The 22,700-nt window shown below is 39.3% G+C and overlaps 2 long non-coding RNA genes across 3 annotated transcripts in view; one reads left to right on the plus strand and one right to left on the minus strand.

Moving 5' to 3' along the window:
• Positions 1–20,837, plus strand: part of LOC131190151 (uncharacterized) — a 29,942-nt gene extending 9,105 nt beyond the window's left edge. Inside the window, exons 1-2 of one of the 2 annotated variants that reach the window (XR_009153237.1) lie at positions 4,208–6,174; positions 11,764–20,837. This is a non-coding gene — a long non-coding RNA (uncharacterized LOC131190151). Of the gene's footprint in view, positions 1–4,207; positions 6,175–11,763 lie in introns of those variants that run through there. The other variant, XR_009153238.1, reaches the window with a different exon arrangement.
• The window catches only part of LOC131190150 (uncharacterized), a 38,591-nt gene extending 16,261 nt beyond the window's left edge, over positions 1–22,330 (minus strand). The window contains exons 1-3 of the long non-coding RNA XR_009153236.1: positions 21,998–22,330; positions 20,980–21,082; positions 18,604–19,490 (exon numbers count right to left, since the gene is read on the minus strand). This is a non-coding gene — a long non-coding RNA (uncharacterized LOC131190150). The remainder of the gene's footprint in view (positions 1–18,603; positions 19,491–20,979; positions 21,083–21,997) is intronic.
• Positions 22,331–22,700: the final 370 nt, after the last annotated feature.

Genomic DNA, 22,700 nt, shown 5'->3' on the forward strand with positions numbered 1-22,700 from the left:
ATTGTTCTAATGGTCTCTCTATGGATATTCTCAGTCATCCAGGTCATGGTTGTCCCAAAGGTGTTTTTTTTCAAGAGGCAATTGGATTTTTTTTCTCTGAAGACGTTTCGCTTCTCATCCAAGAAGCTTCTTCAGATGTTGGGGAATGGAAGCATTTATACCCCTTGCAGACAGCTGGTCATTTGCATTCTTTTAGTGGGTCATTAAGGTCACCTGGAGGTTTATCTGTGTCATCAGGGTCACCTGAGTGATGCGCATTCTAATTTTTCCTTAGTTCTAGGTTGCTTCTCTCCTTGCACATCTTGCAGTCATATGATCATGTTTTATGACAATTTTGCTCAAAACCAGCATTACTTCTGGTTTTCAGCAAAACTGCGCCCATAGCAAAGATTGAGTTGCTTAACGACCGTGGCATTCACTGAACAACTACAGTATTCACTTAACAGCAATCACAAAAAAGATCGTAACATTGGGTGGGACCCAGGAACAACCCATTTTTCTACTGTCACAACTTCAAAATCAAAAACACCACACTACTAACCAGAGCATATAAAACATTTGCTAGACCAATTCTAGAATACAGCTCGCCTGTTTGGAACCCTCACCACATCTCTGACATCAATACAATTGAACGTGTCCAGAAATATTTTACAAGAAGAGTTCTCCGAAAACAACAAAATACCTTATCCCACCAGACTTGAAATCCTAGGCTTAGAAAACTTGGAACTCCGTCGCCTATGTCGCCTAAGTTTAACTCACAGAATCATCTATTGTAATGTCCTTCCTGTTAAAGACTACTTCAGCTTCAATTGCAATAATACTAGAGCAACCAATAGATTTAAACTTAATGTCAACCGCTTTAATCTAGATTGCAGAAAATATGACTTCTGTAACAGAATCATCAGTGCTTGGAATACTTTACCTGACTCTGTGGTCTCTTCCCATAATCCTAAAATCTTCAACCAAAAACTGTCTACTATTGACCTCACCCCATTCCTAAGGGGACCATAAGGAGCATGCATAAGCGCACAAACGTGCCTACCGTTCCTGTCCTATTGTTTTTCTTTTCTTCTTCCTATATACATATATGCTTATACTTCCTTATATTTACCCATATATGTGTTTATATATTATATAATCTTTTTGTATGATACCTACATATATTGTTATGACAAAATAAATACATAAATAAATAAATAAATAAATAGACTTAGAACCAAGATAAACAGGCTTCATTACAGTTGAAAGTCAAGGACTACCTATAATAGGTATATAATTCAAAACAACATGAATACCTAAGAAGTACTAAATCTCAACTCAAAATCAAATTAATAGTATCCTTCCAGAACATCATCACTTTAAAAGGTAAAGGTTCCCCTCGCACATATGTGCCAGTCATTCCTGACTCTAGTGGGGGCTGCTCATCTCCGTTACAAAGCCGAAGAGATGTCTCAAGATGTCTCCATGGTCATGTGGCTGGTATGACTAAATGCCAAAGGTACATGGAATGCTGTTACCTTCCCACCAAAGATGGTCCCTATTTTTTTACTTGCATTTTTTATATGTTTTCGAACTGCTAGGTTGGCAGAAGCTGGGACAAGTCATGGGAGCTCACCCTGTTACGTGGTACTAGGGATTCGAACCGCTGAACTGCCGACCTTTCAATAGACAAGCTCAGCGTCTTAGCCATTGAGCCACCGGGTCCCTGTATCTTTATATCTATATCGTATCACTTTAGGACATTGCAAAAATCATACATTTTAATGAAACTTTATTTTCATTGCCTTTTCAACTGCATGCTGATAAAAGTATTCTTGCACTTTTATTAGAGCTACACCATAAAAAGTTGGGCCTCTAACATTGCTAGAACTTCCGAACAGTTATACAAGGCAATTCTTCACTAGTCTAGGTGTCCTTTGCCTGAAACAGATGGCGAGACGGCTAAAAAACTGAGCCTGAGCTGTTTTGGCTGGTTGGTTTCAGAACCCAACATTTCCAAAATGTAAAAGCAGCCCGAAAATTGGCCAGACTGAATTCAACATCTTGCCGACATCTAACAGGGTAAATTTTTATAATTTACTTTCTGATGTCATTTGTTTAAACTGGGAATCAGAGGGGGGGGTTTGGAGAGTGGGGAAGTCTCTTTTCTTTTTAAACATGAGGTCATGCAAGATAAAAGTTACAGACAATTGCCCACGGTAGAAACAATAATGGGCAGCTCAGCAGGAATCTTCCCCAAGAATCACACCATTGATTGGTGAAGCAATCCATCATCTTTATTTCCTAACGTGTCAGCAGCCCCTTATCAAAGATAGCTCCTTTCAGAGGCTCTAATAGCGGAATGCAAACAAGACTTCAAAGGCCATTGGCCCCGTGACAAACAGAGGAACAAAGTTCGGCTGAAAGCGATATTTCTCATCAGTGGATGTGTTAGAAATCCACGCTTACTGATAAACTCAGAAGTCATATCTGAAGATCCATTTGGAAACTATATGTCAACACCAGAGATTTGCAGGGTATGTGGCAAGTCCCCTTGCCTGTTAAATTCTGTTTTTCAGGATAGCGTTCTGATTTGTCAAATCTCGTCTGTCAAAGGTAGTCTATTTTTAAAAAAAATGAATATCTTTGTAAATTATTTGGGAGCAAATCTGGGTCGTATGGGGTTGGCACATGCTTTATAACCTTTAGGAGCAGGAAAGAAAAGACTTTGGTTAAAGAAAAATAAAATAACAATAAAAACTTTGCACGCTTGCAACAGACTATTTTTTCACAGGGCTTCTTGATAGCAGGAAGGGTTTACACAGCATTGCTTACATGGTCATCCTAAAAAATATCACATAAAATTCAACTAATCTTCAGTGAGTCTGGTTCTGCTATAAGCAGACCTATCTATCTATCTATCTATCTATCTATCTATCTATCTATCTATCTATCTATCTATCTATCTATCTATCTATCTATGTCTTTGGTTATTCGGGTTTTCTCCCGCGTAAAATTGGAAGTGTCTTGGCGACGTTTCAACGAAGTCTCATTCGTCATCTTCAGGCTTCAGCTTCGTGCTTCTGGGAGCATGAAGCTGAAGCCTGAAGATGACGAATGAGACTTTGTCGAAACGTCGCCAAGACACTTCCAATTTTACGCGGGAGAAAACCCGAATAACCAAAGACCTACATACAAACACCCGCGAAAACCTCAGAAAAAAATATATATATATTTTTTAAAAAGCCAACAGACCTGTCAGTCACTGTATTAACCTTGTAGACTGTATTAACTTTGTAGACAAACACATCCATTCACAAATTCACAATTTTATATAGAGAGAATGTATACAAATACATCTATTCATCTAGGCGTTTCAGTGGTTAGATGGCCTAGACATTGATACAGGTAGTCTTCAACTTACGACCACAATTTAGCCCAACATTTTTGTTGCTAAGTGAAACATGTGTTAAGCGATAATTTGCCCCATTTTACGACCTTTCTTGTCATAGATGTTAAGCGAATCGCTGCAGTTTTTAAATTAGAAACATGTTTGTTAAGTGAATCTGGTTTTCCCATTGACTTTGTTTGTCAGAAGGTCATAAAAAGTATCACACGACTCCGGGACATTGCAACGGTCATAAATGTGAGTCAGCTTTCAAGTGTCTCAATTTTGATCTTCTGACCATGGAGATGCTACAATGGTCACTAAGTGAGTTGTTGTAAGTGGAGGACTACTTGTATTTGAACATAAGTCTCTTGAGCATTTATATTTTATTGGGTTCTACTAATCTCGCTGAAATGTTAATTTATATTGCAAGTCCATGTATGATCTGCCATATGCTAAATAAATAAGTAAATCTATTTACATCCAGCTTTTCCCCTTTTAAACTTGTGTAAGGACGCAACATCTTTCCCACAACTTTCCGGGAGCAAAATACCCAGATTGTCTTTCATCAGGATTATGGATGGAATATTGTAATCTATCCTCTTGACCAGTGGTGGGTTTCAAATTTTTTTTACTACCGGTTCTGTGGGTATGGCTTGGTGGGCATGGCTTGGTGGGTGTGGCAGGGGAAGTATACTGTAAAATCTCCATTCCCACGCCACTCCAGGGGATGGTTACTGCAAAAATCCCCATTTCCTCCTGATCAGCTGGGACTCGGGAGGCAGAGAATAGATGGGGGTGGGGGCGATCAGAGGTGGTATTTACCGGTTCTCCAAACTACTCAAAATTTCCACTTCCGGTTCTCCAGAACTGGTCAGAACCTGCTAAAACCCACCTCTGCTCTTGACTCAAAACAATAAAAAGTTCGCTGGCATCTCAAACATTGGTACGTAATTTCATCAAATGCATAGAGAGCCGTCTCATGAATGTATGGTTTACAACATTAAAAACTGTACAATAAAACCAAATTAATAAAATGCCAATGAAGCTCATCATTAAAATATTTAATAGGTAAATGTTTGGTGAAGAGATGTGTTTTTATCAACTCCCCAGATACTGGGGCAGTGGGAGCCCAATAAACCTCTTTAGGAAGTACAAAAAGTCTTCGATTTATGAACACAATTGGGATCAGAAGTTCAATTGCTAAGTGAGGAAGTTTTAAATGAGTCACATCCAGCTTTATGACTTTTTTTTTTTGCCATGCTTGTTAAATAAATGACTGCAGTCATTAAGTGAATCACACAGTTGTTATGTGAATCTGGCTCCCCCCATTGACTTTGCTTGTTGGAAACTGGCTGGGAAAAATCACAAATGGCAAACACGTGACCCTGTGACATTATAAGCATTGGTAAACACATGCCAGTTGCCAAATGCCTAAATTTTGGATACTTGACCATAGAGAATCTTCAACAGTCGTAAGTGTGAAGACCACCCTTAAATCATTGTTTACAGTTCCATTGAATAGTTGTTGAATAAATGGCTGCATATCAGGAACTACCTATATGTACTTTCTATAGTCCAAGAATCCCAGAGAAGAAGTAGTTTACCAACCGTTGAGCTTCCATTAGTGGGCCATCTTTAGAAGATACTCTCCACTGATAAAAGTAACTGGACAAGTTCACTAAGGGCAAATCAGTCTTACAAATAACAGTGATGTACATACACATCCACAACATTGTTGAGAGGGAAATGATGGAAAGGTTAAAGCACAAGAGGAAGGCAGTGATGAGGATTACATATATTGCTTCTAAACCAGTGGTGAAATCCAAATTTTTTTACTACCGGTTCTGTGGGCATGGTTTGGTGGGCATGGTGTGGCTTGGTGGGTGTGGCAGGGGAAGGATACCGCAAAATCTCCATTCCCACCACACTTCAGGGGAAGGATACTGCAAAATCCCCATTCCCGCTCCACTGCTGGGGGAAGATATTGCAAAATCTCCATTCCCACCCCACTCTGGGGCCAGCCAGAGATGATATTTCCCGGTTCTCCAAACTACTCAAAATTTCCACTACCGATTCTCTGAACTGCTCAAAATTTCCACTACTGGTTCTCCAGAATCTGTCAGAACCTGCTGGATTTCACCCCTGTTCTAAACAAACTAACAGCTGGGTATGACACATATTTGTACTGAATAATTAATTAAGATATTATGGTAAGAAACCTGATCTTTCCTTTATCCCTGTTAAATGATGTTAAATCTTCTAAATGCCTGAATATTTACTTAGAGATGTAAAAATCCATCTCCTAAGGCTAGTCAAAGAAAAAAAAAACCTGGAGAAGTAAATTTTTGTTCTTTTGCTACACTGCCATTTTTGATAAATTTGTGACCATTGCTTATTTTGTATAGAGAGCAGGTAATTTCTCCATTATAAAGGTTGTGGGGAAATGATGACATACACAACATTAAGGATGAGAGTGTATTGCTGCAGTTACAAGTGCCAGCATTAGGACATATTATAATGTTGTTAAATAGCCATGGGAAAATGTTGGCATCTGAGTCTCCTGCAGGGTTAGATTCCCATGTCTGAAATGGAAATGTAATTGTTAAAGGTAGACTGTAGTAGGTCATTGATGGTTGATGATGGCTTCTCTTCTGTTTTTTTCATGCAGGAGATCAAGTCTTAAAATCATTGTGATCCTGCTGATCTGGTATTTACCTTCTGATATTTACCAGGTTCTGAACTTTAAGCAATGACTAGTCTAAATCCAGTGGTTATATGCTTTTGCTGAATGGATCTGAACAGAGGTGAGTTTCAGCAGGTTCTGACCAGTTCTGGAGAACCGGTAGCGGAAATTTTGAGTAGTTTGGAGAACTGGTAGTAAAAATTCTGACTGGCCCCGCCCCCATCTATTCTCTGCCTCCTGAGTCCCAGCTGATTGGGAGGAAATGGGGATTTTGCAGTATCCTTCCCCTGGATTGGGGAGAGAATGGAGATTTTACAGTATCCTTCCCCTGCCACGCCCACCAAGCCACGCCCACCAAGCCCTGCCATGCCCACCAAGCCACACCCACAGAACCGGTAGTAAAAATGTTTGAAACCCACCACTGATCTGAACAAATGCAATTGTATTACAAGGTCTGGCTGTAAATGATGGATTTTAGGGTGTGTTCTAGAGGAAAGCTGGTAGGTGGGTCTGTCAGTTTATTTCTCAAGTAAATTCCACTCTTAATAATTTCAGTCATTTCAGCAATTTAATTTATTTCAAGGTGTGATCTAGGCTCAGGCTGATAGGAAGATAACAATTGTATCAGGACTCCTTGCCCAAAAGTCCACCTAGGATGATATTATCAATATATCTCCTCTAGAGCAGGGATCTCCAACCTTGGCAACTTGAAGACTTGTGGACTCTAACTTCCAGAATTCTAGGAGTTGAAGTCCACAAGTCTTCAAGTTGTCAAGGTTGGAGACCCCTGCTCTAGACAAGTGATTTATGGTTGAGCAGCCTTTTCAACCCCTTTAGGGCTAAAATTACTCCCATGTAATGGTGGCCAATGGTGATAACTTACCAAAAGTTCTGGAAATCGCTGTCCTATAAATTTGTGGAAAAGTTAGGTTTGATTATTCTAATACTAAAGTGTGCTCCAAATTATTCCTTAAATATTTTGTCAACATTTTCATAAAGAGAAGAAAAAATGAAATGTCATTTTTTAGAAGGACAAGAGACAAACTTATGAGCTCTGCTAATTAAAAGCTGCCTCTGTGAAAAGTAATAGCATATTGTCCAATTTTAAAAAAAATCTAAAAGATATTTGCTTTAGAATAATAAATGAACTGTTAATAATAAATAAGTTTCTTGGATGCCATACTTCTTCCTACCAAAAGCTACTAGTTCAGGACTAATATACAAGTTCGTCTTACATTTCCAAATGCTATCTTTGGTCCAAAAAATGTCAGTTCAGGGAGAGACAGTCCCAAAAGTGTTGCCAATGCTACTCTGCCCCAGTACTACTCAGAAACTGTAAGAATCATAGAACACCAACTTAGATGTGAGTAAACTTTAATTAATTCTTGAAGACCTACAAATGCCAGGTACAAATTTGGATAATAATCAACACCAGCAATAAATTGTTACTATTATTATTGATTTCTTAAAGTTGTGTTGCACATTACTTCTAGAAGTTCAAGGTATATCATACATAGTGCTCCCACTTCTAATTTTTCCCAATTATCCTGAGATCAATAATAATATTAATAAATAGTATGCCAAGGTTCCAAGTAACAGACCCGAAGCAATCAAAACTCTGAGGCCTAAAATTTCATCCAAGTATGAATTTATTAGGAATGTCATATTGGCACCGCTGGTGAAAACTCGACTCTGAAGGACACGAGGTTTTCCCCACCCAAATCAAAGCCCAAAATTCTTTCCCCTAGGTCACATGTCCATCACATGGTCCAATCAGATTGCAGCTGGCTTTTGTCCACGCCTTTTCAACACCTAATGGAATGTCCTTGGCTCCCATGGGAAAGAATGTTATTTTGGCTACACAGTCCCCAGTTATCTCTATCTTCCCCCTCACGTTCCCACAGCTTCAACCAGCCTTGCTGTGGCAGCCCTGAAGATGCTCCCAAAATGGCTTCAGGGCTGATATAGTAATTGTCCCCACATTGGATCATTATCCAATTAGTTTTTTAGCTGACAGTGCTCTTAAGCTTGAATCTCTGCAGTCCTAACTCAACTCTTTGACTATTACAACATACTGGCTCTGGAAAGACAAAGGAATATTTGCCTGACTTTGTAAGATTTCACAATAGACAACACCTTCTTCAGAATTATCATGTCTTAACTGGTAAAAACAAGGGACATTGAATGCTCCAGAATGCTATCCTGTTGTGCAAGCAAGTTTAATTGGCCAAGCACTTCTTCAGCTATCTACAATTTAAATCCATAAGGATTTAAAGATAAGTACCAACACTTTGAATTCTGCTCAGAAGTGGTAGTCAATTAAGTTTATTTTGAAGCTAGAAGAATATGTTCCCATCACTTGCATCAATTAGCAATGGCAACTGTTCTTGGGATCAACTGAAACTTCTAAAAAATTTTCAAAGGCAGGGCCATATAGAATGCATCTCAGTAATCTAATTCTCATGCACATCAGTAGTTTATGAATTATAACATCTAAGACTCAGAAATGGTATCCATTTGATAAAGGAATTTGTCATGACTGATCTTGTGGCCTTTGTCTAGAATTCATGAAACTTGTGCAAGCACCCATTCCTTGCTGCAGTGCAATGTAATTGCAGCTGGAAAGATTTGACAGCTCCAATGATTGATAGCGTGGGAGGAAACATTTTTTTTCTTTTTCCAAAATATCATTGCCAAAGAAGCACTTCCTTGAAACAAGCCATCTGGATACCTCATGATCTACGATTAAACAGCAGTGCATACGTTGCATGAAAAATAGTATCCAAGAAGTTTTATTAACATACTTAACTATGATATATTTCTCAACTGGAAAGTGGAGATGTGCAGAATGAGGGCAAATTTAATAAAATTTACTGTATAATGCTACATCAATGAATGAATGTATAGTTTCCTTTTATTTATGGTGTCATTTTGTACCACCAAATGTGAAAGGCTCAATTGGTTTTCTTATAATCCTTATTGTGATGCTTTCAAAATCATCCAAATTGCAGAGATTCAGTGTTCTTTTATTATTTGACTTTCTTCAGCTACTATATCAATTTTGGCTCAGTTCTTAAGTGATAGATAGATACCTCAGTACTCATCGTTCATTGGTTCTGGTAGGCATGATGAGTACCAAAAATGAGGAACACCAAACAATTTTTTCCTATAAGGAATAATGTAGTGAATCACAAGGCATCAACAAGTTCTTGTTTGTGCATCGAGTACCAAACAAATGATAAATACCGGGACAAAATGTTTGTGTCAAAATGTATTGAGTACCAAATTCGATGAATTTTAAAGCAGTTGAGTATCAAGGTACCATATAATAGTAAAATCTAATACAATTTAGAGAAAGAAAGAAAGAGAGAGAGAGAGAGAGATTAGAGAAGATATTGTGGTTGAAAGAAGATACTATTTGTGCAGTTCATCTTTGGACATGGAGGGTGGCTCTGCAGTCCCAGTACAGGAGCACAGGGTCTAGCACAGTGGGGGGAACTGGAAGTCCATTGTGTAGTAACTGTGAGTGTTATTTTGTGTTGCTGCTCATAGTTTAGTTTTGGGTGGCAACTGTTTTCAAAGATGGTTTTCCAGCAGGTTCTGTCAGCCATTACAGCTTCTAGTTCTCTTGGCTGGATGTCACCATGGGGTAAGGTTCCTTAGTGTCTTGTAGTGCTTTTGTGGCCAATATCAAGGTCTCTTCCCAGACTCCAGTACACTATAGAGCAATTGGAGAGATATATGGCACTCATCCATTTTGATGATGTGTCCTATCCATCTCATGTGGATTCTGATCATCAGGGACTCAATGATGGTGGATTTCACATGATCAAAAACCTCCAGGATGGAAATACAATTTTGCCAACAGATGTCAAGAATGGATCAGAGAGTGCACATATAAAATTTATCCAGTTGTTTGATGTGCCTTCAATATAGAGTCCATGAGTCACATCCATGTAGGAGGTACAACTCTATAGACTTTTAGCTTTGTGGAGATACAGATGTTGCATTGATTGAGCATTCTAGTATGCAGCCATTCCAGTGCCTAGCTGTCCTTGCTGATTCTGAAGTCAATTTCTTTGTCCAAAGACTCATCATTCAAGATGATGCTTCCCAAATATTTAAAGCTGTTTGTATTTGTCAGATTATGTCTTCAACAGTGACTTTTGGTTCTTCAGACTTGGTATTTGGCATGGGATAGTAAAAGTACTTTATAAAAAGTACAAGGAAAAAGAGAGACAAGAAAGAGAAAAGCAGGAATATATGGAAACAGAAATATAGAAGGAAGTAACGTAACTTTAATCATAGCAAGTATAAACAATATTAGTAAGTTATCACCTTCCATTAAAGTATATCAAACAATATTTTCTTCCCATATCCTAATTATCTATAACACCAACACAATTATCTGTTGGCAATGGGTAGAGAAAATGCTGTATTTTCTGTTAAATTAAACCAGTGCTTTCCAAACATTTTCTTCATTACCTAAAACAGCTTACCAGAAAGTCTGTTTTCCTAATGTAGGTAAAACATTGCACAGCACAGAAAAACATATGGGTTTATGTGTCATTATTCAAAGAAAAATCACTTTTACCTAATCTGGGGTAATTTATCCATGTTTGAGAAGCACTGAAGTCAACAATGAAAAGTTTTAGAGAGCTGAACTTGTCTCCTTAAGGCTGGGTTACAGCAAGGTACAGCTGGTGAGCTTTCTGTAAATGCTTGCTAGATTTCAGTCTTTTCAGATTGGCAGCTTTGAGGGGGATTAGGCATTGAATTGGAGTTGGTGAAAGGTGAAGGTGTTACTTTTTCTGGTAACAAATCTAGAAATGACTCATCTATGTCAATGTTCATACATTATACCAGACATGCCTGTAGAACAGGGGTCACCAACCTTTTGGACCTCAGGGACCACTAAATTCATATTTTTAAATCCTGTGGACCACTAATATGATCTGCCTAATGACCAGCTGGGTGGGTGTGGCTAGGTGGTCATGTGACTGGGTGGGCATGGCCCACTTGATATCACTCACGTAGAGGGGTGCCTCGTTGGCCTCTACTCACCTCTCCCCTCCCTCCCACCCCCTCCTTGCCTGCCCGCCTGGGCTTCTTAGGGCCCCATCAGGAAGCAGTTGTTGGAGCTAAGCAGCCACCACAAGATAGAGTTAGCAAAACAGTTGGCTCAGTTCAAATTGGATCTGACCAAGAAGGAGGCTCAGCAGAAGCATCTCACTGAAGACTAGGAGCATAGGCTTTCCAAACAGAGGAAAGGCCTGCAGGAGTACCAGGCCAGGTTACCGGCACCTGGAGGATCAGCGGAATGAGATGGTCAGCCAGTTCCAAGCCATGATGCAGTCCCACTGGAACGAGGCCCTCCAGCTCTTAGCCATCAGCGGCGCTTCCCTCCAGCCTTCTCCCAAAGCCCCGTACCAGGAAGCTGAAGCAGACGCCAGGTTGGAATTTCTGCCCCCCTCTGACCTGCACAAAAAGACCCCGAAGGGAGAGACTCTCTGCAGCAACACAAACATTCATTGTACATATCTGACCCAGGGGGTGTAGTTTGAAGACCCCTGATTTAGTGCAATATAAAAAATGCAAATAATTTTTCTGCGGACCACCCAAATTTTCTGCGGACCACCAGTTTGTGACCCCTGCTCTAGAAGGAAAAATCACGAAACTGAGTCTCACTTACTTTGCTCATGTCATGCAGGGGAATTCATTGGAGAAAGCAATTATGCTTGGAAGAGTTGGTGGTAAAAGGAAATCAGACTGCCAAAGAACACAGTGGCTGGACACCATCAAAGCTGACACCAGCCAGATCATAGAGCAACTCAAAGAAGTAGTACAAGATTGGAAGACCATGGAGAGAGCTGGACCATAGAATCTCCAAGAGATGGACACAAATGAATGGATAACTTCCTCCTCTTCCTGTTCCTTTTCCTCTTCCTCCTCCTCCTCTTCCTCCTCCTCCTCCTCATCACTATCATGTCAATGTTCATGATGGACAATTGCCAAAGGAGAATTATATAGGGAAGATTTTTAAAATCAATTTTGAAATTAGCTCCAGGCAAAGTGCATTTTGGGGTTTTTATTTTTAGGTGTTCTCTTTAAAAGCCTTAAACCTTTTTAGACATATGTAAAGGTCCTAAATGTTTTCAAAGTGAAATGTAATTATGGAAGCGGTTTTGTCAAATGTACTTTTAAAAGCTTTTCTTTGAAGGTTTGTAGAAATATTTCAATTTCTTTTTAAAGGTAAGCTGAATGTGAGACCAGCACAAATACAGAGGGCAGGAAACATGTTTCCAATATAGGGCCAGTTGGCAAAGTGATGTCTGCACATATTTCAAAATTTATATTAACAAATATAATCCTTTAAGGGGCACACAGGCAATAATTAATATATATACCCATAAAGGAGTTTCAGTATAAAGTTAATACACAGGAAATAATAGCGTATATATTATTATAATAAATTTAATATAAAGTTTTCAAAAAAACCACATGGAAATAAAAATAGTGCAGGTAAGAGCAAGAGCATTCATGATGGATGTCAAAACAAAAACAAAGAAAGGGGTTGGGCAGCCGCCCCTGGTTTTTAACCATCTTTGGGGTCCCACAAAGTCAGAGAGCCAAGTCAGTATATTTTTAAGTCAGCTGCATTGTCTCTGAATCTGTGGTGAAACTAATGGAGTGGGTTATTTCTTTTTGGAAAACGTTCAGTGCTGCAGAGTTTGTGGGCCATCTGTCTACTTTTACTATGTATTTCGTTCCTGGGTTCAGACCTTTCAAGGGAAAAAGTGGCTTGATGTATGTTTCTACTCTTGTCTCACAGGGACTGTTGAAAGCTGTTTGTTTGTTTGTTTTACACACAAGTGACTGAACTACCAATCCATGTACTATAGAGCATAAGGAGGTGGGAGGAAGATAACTTATGCTATTTTCCTTCCTCTTGGAGAATGGGTGAGAATAACATTGTTAGTGCAAAACAAATGGTCATTCAATGGCAGGACAATGATTTTTCCATCTTATTCTTAGCATTTGCAAATTTTGCAAGTCCAAAAATACTTTTGAGGGACTAATGGAGGAAGTAAGGAGAAGCAGAGAGGGCGGAAGTGTCTATTTGAGTCATGTCCTTATCAAAAAGGTTAATGCCTGATTATTTCATAGAGGGATCATTACTTCTTATTAAGTTCCCTTTTTTTAAAAAATAATAATTTTTAAATTGATATTAATCAACCAAATCGTTATTATGGCCACAGATCAGCATAGGAAGGATAATTTTAAATGCTAACATATCACACATAATATTTGTTTGTTCGATTGGCAAAAATTGCTTTGATAAATAGGGGAAATGAGAGAAAAGGTGGAGTGGTATGTGAGAATGACCTTGGGAGACAATTGTTGCAGACCAGACAACCAGGCATGTAATAGCAATAGTATTTTTACTTATATACCACTCCATAATGCTTTAGAATAGAATAGAATAGAATAGAATAGAATAGAATAGAATAGAATAGAATAGAATTTTTATTGGTCAAGTGTGATTGGACACACAAGGAATTTGTCTTGGTGCATATGCTCTCAGTGTACATAAAAGAAAAGATACGTTCATCAAGGTGCAACATTTACAACACAATTGATGGTCAATATATCAATATAAATCATAAGGATTGTCAGCAACAAAGTTACAGTCATACAGTCATAAGTGGAAAGAGATTGGTGATGGGAACTATGAGAAGATTAATAGTAGTACAGATTTAGTAAATAGTTTGTCAGTGTTGAGGGAATTATTTGTTTAGCAGAGTGATGGCCTTCGGGAAAAAACTATTCTTGTGTCTAGTTGTTCTGTTGTGCAGTGCTCTATAACGTCATTTTGAGGGTAGGAGTTGAAAAAGTTTATGTCCTGGATGTGAGGGATCTGTAAATATTTTCATGGCCCTCTTTTTGATTCGTGCAGTATACAGGTCCTCAATGGAAGGCAGGTTGGTAGCAATTATTTTTTCTGCAGTTTCTGAGTAGTTTACAGAGTCAGCAAATTATTGCCCCCAATAATCTGTGTCTTCATTTTACTGACCTCAGAAGGATGAAAGTCTGATTCAACCTTGAGCGGGTCAGGATCAAACTCCTGGCAGTGGGCAGAGTCAGCCTGTGATACTGCATTCCAACCACTGCACCACCAGGGTATACTTTAACAGCCCTTTCACCCCATAGGAGGGAATGCACAAGAAATGTTTCAGAGTAAACCCTCCCTAATTTTCTGGATAGTAAAAGGAAAGGAGGAGGATAAATATTTTGAGTCTTGCAAGACTGATGTTAGTCCAGGTAAGTAGCACATCCAGAAGTACCAGCTCCATCTTTATTGTACTGTTACATGAACAAATCTCCTAAAACCCAAATTATTTCTTTTTCCTTTCCTTTTACTTCACCACTACAAAAGGGGAAGAAAAAATATATAGAGAAAAGAAAAAAGAAACAGAAGAAAAATAAAACATATTTTTTACAATAGTATCAACCTAGTTGATAGGTTGATACTATTGTAAAATAGTATTATATTACTATTGTAACCAAGCATCTGGCCCTCTCAATTCCTGGCAGATAGATGGAGAAGAAATGGAGGTAGTGACAGATTTTATTTTCCTGGGCTCCAAGATCATCGCAGATGGGGACTGCAGTCAACAAATTAAAAGACGCTTGCTCCTGGGGAGGAAAGCTATGGCAAATCTAGACAGCATACTAAAAAGCAGAGACATCACCCTGTCAACAAAACTGCATATAGTCAAAGCTATGGTTTTCCCAGTTGCAATGTATGGCTGTGAAGGCTGGACCATAAGAAAGGCTGAGCGCCAAAGAATTGAGGCCTTTGAACTCTGGTGCTGGAGAAGACTCCTACAAGTCCCTTGGACTGCAAGGTCTTGTGGCTCCAGCCTCCGAACCTGGCCCCATGCCCAAAAGTGACTCTGAGAGTGAGGGGAAAGGGCCGGTAAGGCTTACCTCAGGAGCACCGATTCCTTTGGCCCAGCTCCAGGAGCCAGAACCAGGCCAGTCGGAGGACGTAATGAGGCCAACATCCCTTGATTCCTCCCTTCCTCAGGCTACGCCTACAGACGCAGATGATAATCATACCAATCAAGCCTGGATCGAGCCGCACTTCAGAAGATTAGAGAGGCAGCATCATCAAAGGGAAGGGTGGGACAGAAGCCCCACCCCACAGGATATATAAAGAGTTTTGGGACTGCTTTCAGTTTTACGGGAAGCAAATTAGCTGAACCATGTCGAAGTGAGCTGAAGTCTTAATCTGTTTAAACTTTTTGGCAGGCAGCTGCGTTTTCCTGGCCAGGACTGATAAGAGCCGTGTATCCACTGGCTGAAGGCCAGCTCGTTACTCCAGAGTGAGGACGGAGACAGAACACAAGACGAACAAACAAGTCAGTCCTAGAGGAGATCAACCCTGACTGCTCTTTAGAAGGCCAGATCCTGAAGATGAAACTCAAATACTTTGGCCACCTAACAAGAAGGAAGGACTCACTGGAGAAGAGCCTAATGCTGGGAAAGATTGAGGGCAAAAGAAGAAGGGGACGACAGAGAACAAGGTGGCTGGATGGAGTCACTGAAGCAGTAGGCATGAGTTTAAATGGACTCCAGAGGATGGTAGAGGACAGGAAGGCCTGGAGGAATGTTGTCCATGGGATCGCGATGGGTCGGACATGACTTCGCAACTAACAACAACAACATCAATCTAGTTTGTAAATAGAGAATTAAACCTTGACCACATGAAAAATATATTAAATTTTCCATTGTGCCAATAGGGAGCTGGCTTGTAAATAAACAGCAAACACATATCTGCAATGCAGGTCTACAATGCAGGTCTTATCACAGGTCTGGGATAAGATTCTTTTTGTAAAAAAAAAAAAGGTTCCCCTCACACATATGTGCTAGTCATTTCTGACTCTAGGGGGCAGTGCTCATCTCCGTTTCAAAGATGAAAAGCCAGCGCTGTCCAAAGGCATCTCTGTGGTCATGTGGTCAGCATGACTAAATGCCAAAGGCGCACGGAATACTGTTACCCTCCCACCAAAGATGGTCCCTATTTTTCTACTTGGATTTTTTACGTACTTTCGAACTGCTAGGTTGGCAGAAGCTGGGACAAGTAACAGGAGTTCACCCCATTACACGGCACTAGGGATTCAAACTGCTGAACTGCCGACCTTTTGATCGACAAGCTCAGCATCTTAGCTACTGAGCCACCGCGTCCCTATGCTCATACATAGATTTGAAGTTTGAAAATGTCATCCAAAATACATCCCACATTTTTAAGGCATATTATTCTTACCCAATCTTATTAATGAAATTCATGAATGTAAATCAAAACAATAATGGGACAAGTTTTTATTGTAAGTGTGTTTCCAATAGAAGATAATATCTTTAGCTCAGGATTGAACTATGGAGTCCTTGGTGCTCTATGAGCTTGGTGGTTTTCTTGCACTGAATTTGTTATCTAGTTGGGTAATGAAATAATCAACATCAAGGACAGCACCAAGGACACCACTATAAGTGTGTTTCTTCTATTGTTTTAAACAGCCAAACCTTCAGAAATACTTTCCAAGGTATCTAATAAACATGAAAAATAATCTTTGCTGAATGAATCTCAAGTTCATGGAAATATTTTTTTAACATCCTTTGACTCTTAACCACAGATTTCACATGATAGGATACTCCTGTTTTGTCTTCTTGTCTCCTAGCTGGCATGTCTCTTCAGAGCCTCTGCCCTGCTTTCCATCCATATTTTCCACATATAGGGATGGCTCTGTCCACTCATTTCACAGTCACAAATCTTGAATTCTCTGGTAATTAGCCAAGCCTAAGAAAGGCCTGATCTTAGAAGGTCCCAGGATAATCTACATATACCAGCTGCCTAGGAGTTTCCATTTTCAAGATCAGGATACCAGGATCAACAGCTGTCTGTGTCAGCTAAGCTACAAATCTCTTTGCATCTCATCATTCTATACATATTTAGGCAATTTATCCAATATTTCACTGTCTTATCAAAAGATCTTCATTTTTATTTGAATTTCCAATGTGAGTTGAAAGACTTCAGCTTGTATTCATTATAAGAAATGCATTTATTTTGGGCTGGAAAAAAATGGTATAAAATGACTTAAGTAGTGAAATTCCAGATTTTTAGATCTATAATCTCATGAAGGCAGCATAATTCCAACACTTTGTTCCAAAGTTCTTAAAGCTAATGACAATCCAATGTTAACAGTGGATACAACACATTTTTTAAAATCCTGGTAGTAATTACAAGGTTTCAGATAATGCTAATCCACCTGGACCAAATTTTTAAATCAAAGCATGCTTTAATACTGTCATTCTGCAAATTCAACTCATATGATTTAGGACTTGATTAGCAATAAGGGGTCTTAAGTGGTACCAAGTCTGTTAACATCTATGATATATTTACAGATCCTTCACATCCAGGACATAAACTGTTTCAACTCCTACCCTCAAAATGATGCTATAGAGCACTGCACAACAGAACAACTAGACACAAAAACAGTTTTTTCCCGAGGCCATCACTCTGCTAAACAATTAATTCCCTCAACACTGACAAACTATTTACTAAATCTGCACTACTATTAATCTTCTCATAGTTTCCATCACCCATCTCCTTCCACTTATGACTGTAACTTTGTTGCTGGCAATCCTTACGATTTATATTGATATATTGACCATCAATTGTGTTGTAAATGTTGTACCTTGATGAACGTATCTTTTCTTTTATGTACACTGAGAGCATATGCACCAAGACAAATTCCTTGTGTGTCCAATCACACTTGGCCAATAAAAAATTCTATTCTATTCTATGAATACCCTTCCAAAGAAAGAGGAATTATCTGAAAATTTCAAACTTGGATTACTCTAAAATATAGATTTATTCCATGAAAAAGTATCAAATTTCCTAAGATTTGATGTGCAAATTGGGAATGGCCAGAGGGGGAACCAACAAAATAGTCAGGATGATGATTACAATTGTGTGATTTGCAGCCCCAGTCTTTTGGTATGTGTGTCAAAACTGCACACAAACACAGCGGAGTGGGCCTTTGATTGCACAACCATGACTACCATCTTGAATTTTTTTAATGGCCCTGTTCTCTGAGGAAGATGGGTGGCTAAGAAATATAAAATATAACTAAATAAATAAAAGAAAGAGTAGAGGGCTTCACAGTATCAATAATACAAAAATTCTCATAATCAAGGGATGCTTGCATCATTATGAGCCAATCAGTTTCTTTCCTGATATGGTACCATGATATTTATACATTGGTTGCATTATTTGTCAAAGGATTTCAGTTGTAAATAATCAAGCTGAATTGAATATTTGTAGGACTAATTTGTAAATGATCATTTTATTCTCATTTTTATACTGTTAAAGTTCTGTTTTTGGTTTCTGAGTATATGAGATTTGTAGCAGTTCTAAAATGAGTTATCTGAGAATAAGCTACAGGATGATTTATGTCTGAACAGCTTGTGTACATACATACATACATACATATGTAGGTCTTGGCATATTCAGGTCTTTTCCCGTGTAAGGTTGAGAGTATCTTGGCGATGTTTTGACGAGGTCTCACTCATCATCTTCAGGATGGTGCTTTCGGCTTCGTGCCTCTGTGAGCAAAACGTGGTTGGAGCTGCCGTCTCTCTGGTGGGGAGGTGGGGAGTGTTGCTGTGAGCGGGTTGGTTGGCTGTGTGGTTGCATCTTGATTGGTAGATGGAGTGGGTGTTTGCAGATTGGTCGAGGTGGGGAGTGTTGCTGTGAGTGGGTTGGTTGGCTGTGTGGTTGCATCTTGATTGGTAGATGGAGTGGGTGTTTGCAGATTGGTCGGCTGCCTTGCAGCATCCTGTGTGGGTGTGGTCCTAGTCTTTTGTTCCTGAGCTTTGGTGTTTTGGTCTTTGGAGTTCTGTGATGTGATGTCTTGAGCAGATGGCTGTGATGCAGCATCCCAGGCCCTGGCCTGGCTCTGAGTCCAAGGTCCTGTCATGTGTTCCTGGCGTGTGTCAGCTTGCTTTGCATGGGGATCGGAGGGGGGCGCAGCAGCCAGTGGTGCCAGCATGGTCTGGCTTCTGGATGGTGGTTATGTTTCATCTTTGGGATGGGTTTGGGTTTGAATCTGGTGAGGATGATCGGTGGTGGCATTGTGTGTTATCCTGGTTCTGGTGTCAATTTTCGTGGCTGGGACTCGTTTGTTGACTGAGGCCAGTTTCCAGATGTCTGGTAGGCGGGAGGTGTCATCCCGTTTGTCCATGTTGTGGGGGTGTTTCTCTATTTTGATGGCTTCCATAATTATTCTCTTGTTATAGTGTTCAGTTTTGGAGATTAATTTGGTTCCTTCAAAATCAATTTCATGTCCTGTGGACATACCTACGAAATTTCATGTCCTGTGAAAACCTACGAAAACATACGTACATACATACATACATGTGTATCTCTGTGTTATTTATATTTTATATATACATGACACATCTTAAATTTAGGGTTTAAAGTATTTTAAATCTCAGCTGAGAATACGGTATTCAAAATCAAATTTATGTGGAAAGCAAGATGAGTTATTTTCTAAAATCAGTTAAAATGACAGAGTCATCTTAGTTTTACTAAATAAATACGGTAATAAAGGCAGATTATCTTTCCTATATAACCTTCCTAGAGAAAGGTGGTGGTGGAAATTAAATTCATGATTCATCTTCTTTGAAGATAATTATGGTGTTACTTCTCCTACTTGAGGAAGGACTGTACCATGGACAAGACCCCACCTTCATTTCCTAGCATAACTGAGTGAGGGTTGTATCCAAAACCTTAGAGTGATATTACCAATGAGTACAAAAAATATTAAAATGTAGACCAATAGACAAACATCGTGCGAAGTTTTATTAGTTTATTTATTATTTGTATCCCATCTTTCTTATTTTTGGCTTTATGTGTTCATATCTGTTCAAATTATGACCTGTTCTTTCTACTTGAACTGTCTGAACTTCCAGATTGTGGTGCTATTGTTTCATCCTAACAATCCAAATGTTTTAGCTAAATGTATCAATATCTTAATGTGTATATATCCCCATTTTACAACACTTGATTTGATTCTAAATTTATAATACAATTTAAATCAAAATGGAACAAACCAAGTAAGATTTCTCTTCTGACTATTTCAGGAGTGTCCAACCTTGGCAACTTTAAGATTTGTAAACTTCAGCTCTCAGAATTCCCCAGACAGCATAGCTGGCTGAGGAATTCTGGGAGTTGAAGTCTACAAGTCTTAAAGTTGCCGAAGTTGGACTTCCTTGGCCTAACTGGTTTTAAGAGAAGCTCTTACTTCACTGGTGAAGGCAAAAAATAAGACCATATAATATCTTCTTCTTCTCCTTCTCCTTCTCCTCCTCCTCCTCCTCCTCCTCCTCCTCCTCCTCCTCCTCCTCCTCCTCCTCCTCCTCCTCCTCCTCCTCCTCCTCCTCTTTTTAAAGAAAGGAATCTTCTATCTATTCTGTACCCTCAGCTTTTGAAGTTGATGGGCAACATTTAGTCAATGTATGGATTCTGGTTAAATCGAAGCTAGGATTTTTTATTTAGATACGTGCTGGTCTGACTTACGTAGGAAGTACATGGTTGTTTAATTTATACGCTTTATATTTCATTTAATTGCAAGTTAATTCACAATTTACTTGTATTATTTTTACCTTAGAAACAAGCATATTGTACGGCATCTTCTACAATAATAAAAATCTAAATGTCAACACACTCAGCTGTTTCATAAATCAAAATTGTGGCATTACGTCATTACAATGGTTTTGTTTTCTAACCGTAGAAGAATTATAGGCAAGCTTTTTAAAGAATGATATTTGTCAGTGGCTTTAAGAAGGAAGCAATGTAGCCTACCCGGTTTTTTCAGCTTGGGTTGGCACATCGGCAATTCCGAAACTGTTTTGTGGATCCTCTTGCAAAAGTGGCTGCTACAGGAAACCAATTTTTTGAAACACTCCTATGGGGTATAAATCCAGTTAAGGACAAAACACACATTCACCAGAAAGCTTTGTGCCACCCCTTCTCCCTCCTTTCCCTTGGATGCCCTGCACAACTTCTTCTTACCTTTGTCATTTTTCCAGGCAGGTGGGCCCAGTGCCAAGCTAAACACTAAGCTTTAGCAACCCATCATTTTTAAAAAAAAATAATAATATTTTTTTTAAAGAAAACTTACGCAAACGCATTCTTGGAAATAAAGGTGCCAAGGGTGGTATTTGCAGACACATCGGCACCTTCGAGATGCCACATTAGGGAAATGGTTCAAACATAATAATAACAACAACAACAACAACAACAGAATTGGAAGGGACCTTGGAGGTCTTCTAGTTCAACCCCCGCCCAGGCAGGAAACCCTACACCATTTCAGACAAATGGTTATTCAATACCTTCTTAAAAACTTCCAGTGTTGGAGTATTCACAATTTCTGCAGGCAAGTTGTTCCACTGATTAATTGTTCTAACTGTCAGGAAATTTCTCCTTGGTTCTAAGTTACTTCTCTCCTTGATTAGTTCCCACCCATTGTTTCTTGTTCTACCTTCAGGTGCTTTGGAGAATAGTTTGACTCCCTCTTCTTTGTGGCAACCCCTGAGATATTGGAATACTGCTATCATGTCTCCCCTAGTCCTTCTTTTCATTAAACTAGGCATATATATATATACATATTTTGTAGGCTGTCCTAAATAGGGGTACTTGCACTGGGGTTTTTCTCTGAACACGTCTCTTTGCAGCTACTCCTGTTCTGGATGGGGGGAAAAAAAACGCCACATATTTCTGGAAAGGTGTATGTCTGCCTTTGGGCAATATAGAGAGTTGTTTCCCTTCTCAGTTTCCTTTCCTTTTTCTTTTTTATGCTTTCAGAAGGCATCACCCTCACCTCAGTGCAGACACAGTTGCTGTATGAACTTGTTTTTGATTCAAGTTGGCATCTTCTGGGTATCGATAAACAATTCTTAAGGCGAAGAATAGAGAATTGAAACTGCTGGGCAACACAGATTCAGGTTCAAGTCTATCATGTCAAGTTAATTTTGGAGAAGAGGATGAAGAGGGCAAGGGAAAAAGAAGTGTCCACCAGCTCTACCTTGCTGTTTGCTTTCTGTGTCTTTTAAGCATGGGAAGTGAAGAAGATCTGCCCTCTCTACAACCCTTGGCAATTTGCTGCATTGCATCCTGGTAACTCTTTGTGTGTGGGTGTGGGTGTGTACTGATGCATTTAGACTAGGAAAAACAAGGTCTTCCCAGTCATATGCTTAATGCATAGGTGGCTCTGGAGAGAGTGCTGATCTATATCTACAAGTTTCCTCAGTTATTGGAAACAGGAAGAGTGTACCTTGACAACTTGGCAGATACTGGAGTTGTGTCTTGATGTTGTGACCCAGGCCCAAGTAGGTAGTAATAAACTCAGTCCGTTAAAAAACAAGCAAACTTTATTCGAACAGCTGGGAATTACTTCATTCCCAGCATCGTTCAACTCAAAGTAAAACAAATGCCTCCCAACACAAATTCCTCAGTTATCTCGCAAACTTTGGTCCAATTAGGCAAACTGCCAAAGGCCCTTCCTGGCAAATGTCCAGAAGCCA

Source organism: Ahaetulla prasina, chromosome 2 (assembly GCF_028640845.1).
Source record: "Ahaetulla prasina isolate Xishuangbanna chromosome 2, ASM2864084v1, whole genome shotgun sequence".
NCBI classification, from domain to species: domain Eukaryota; kingdom Metazoa; phylum Chordata; class Lepidosauria; order Squamata; family Colubridae; genus Ahaetulla; species Ahaetulla prasina.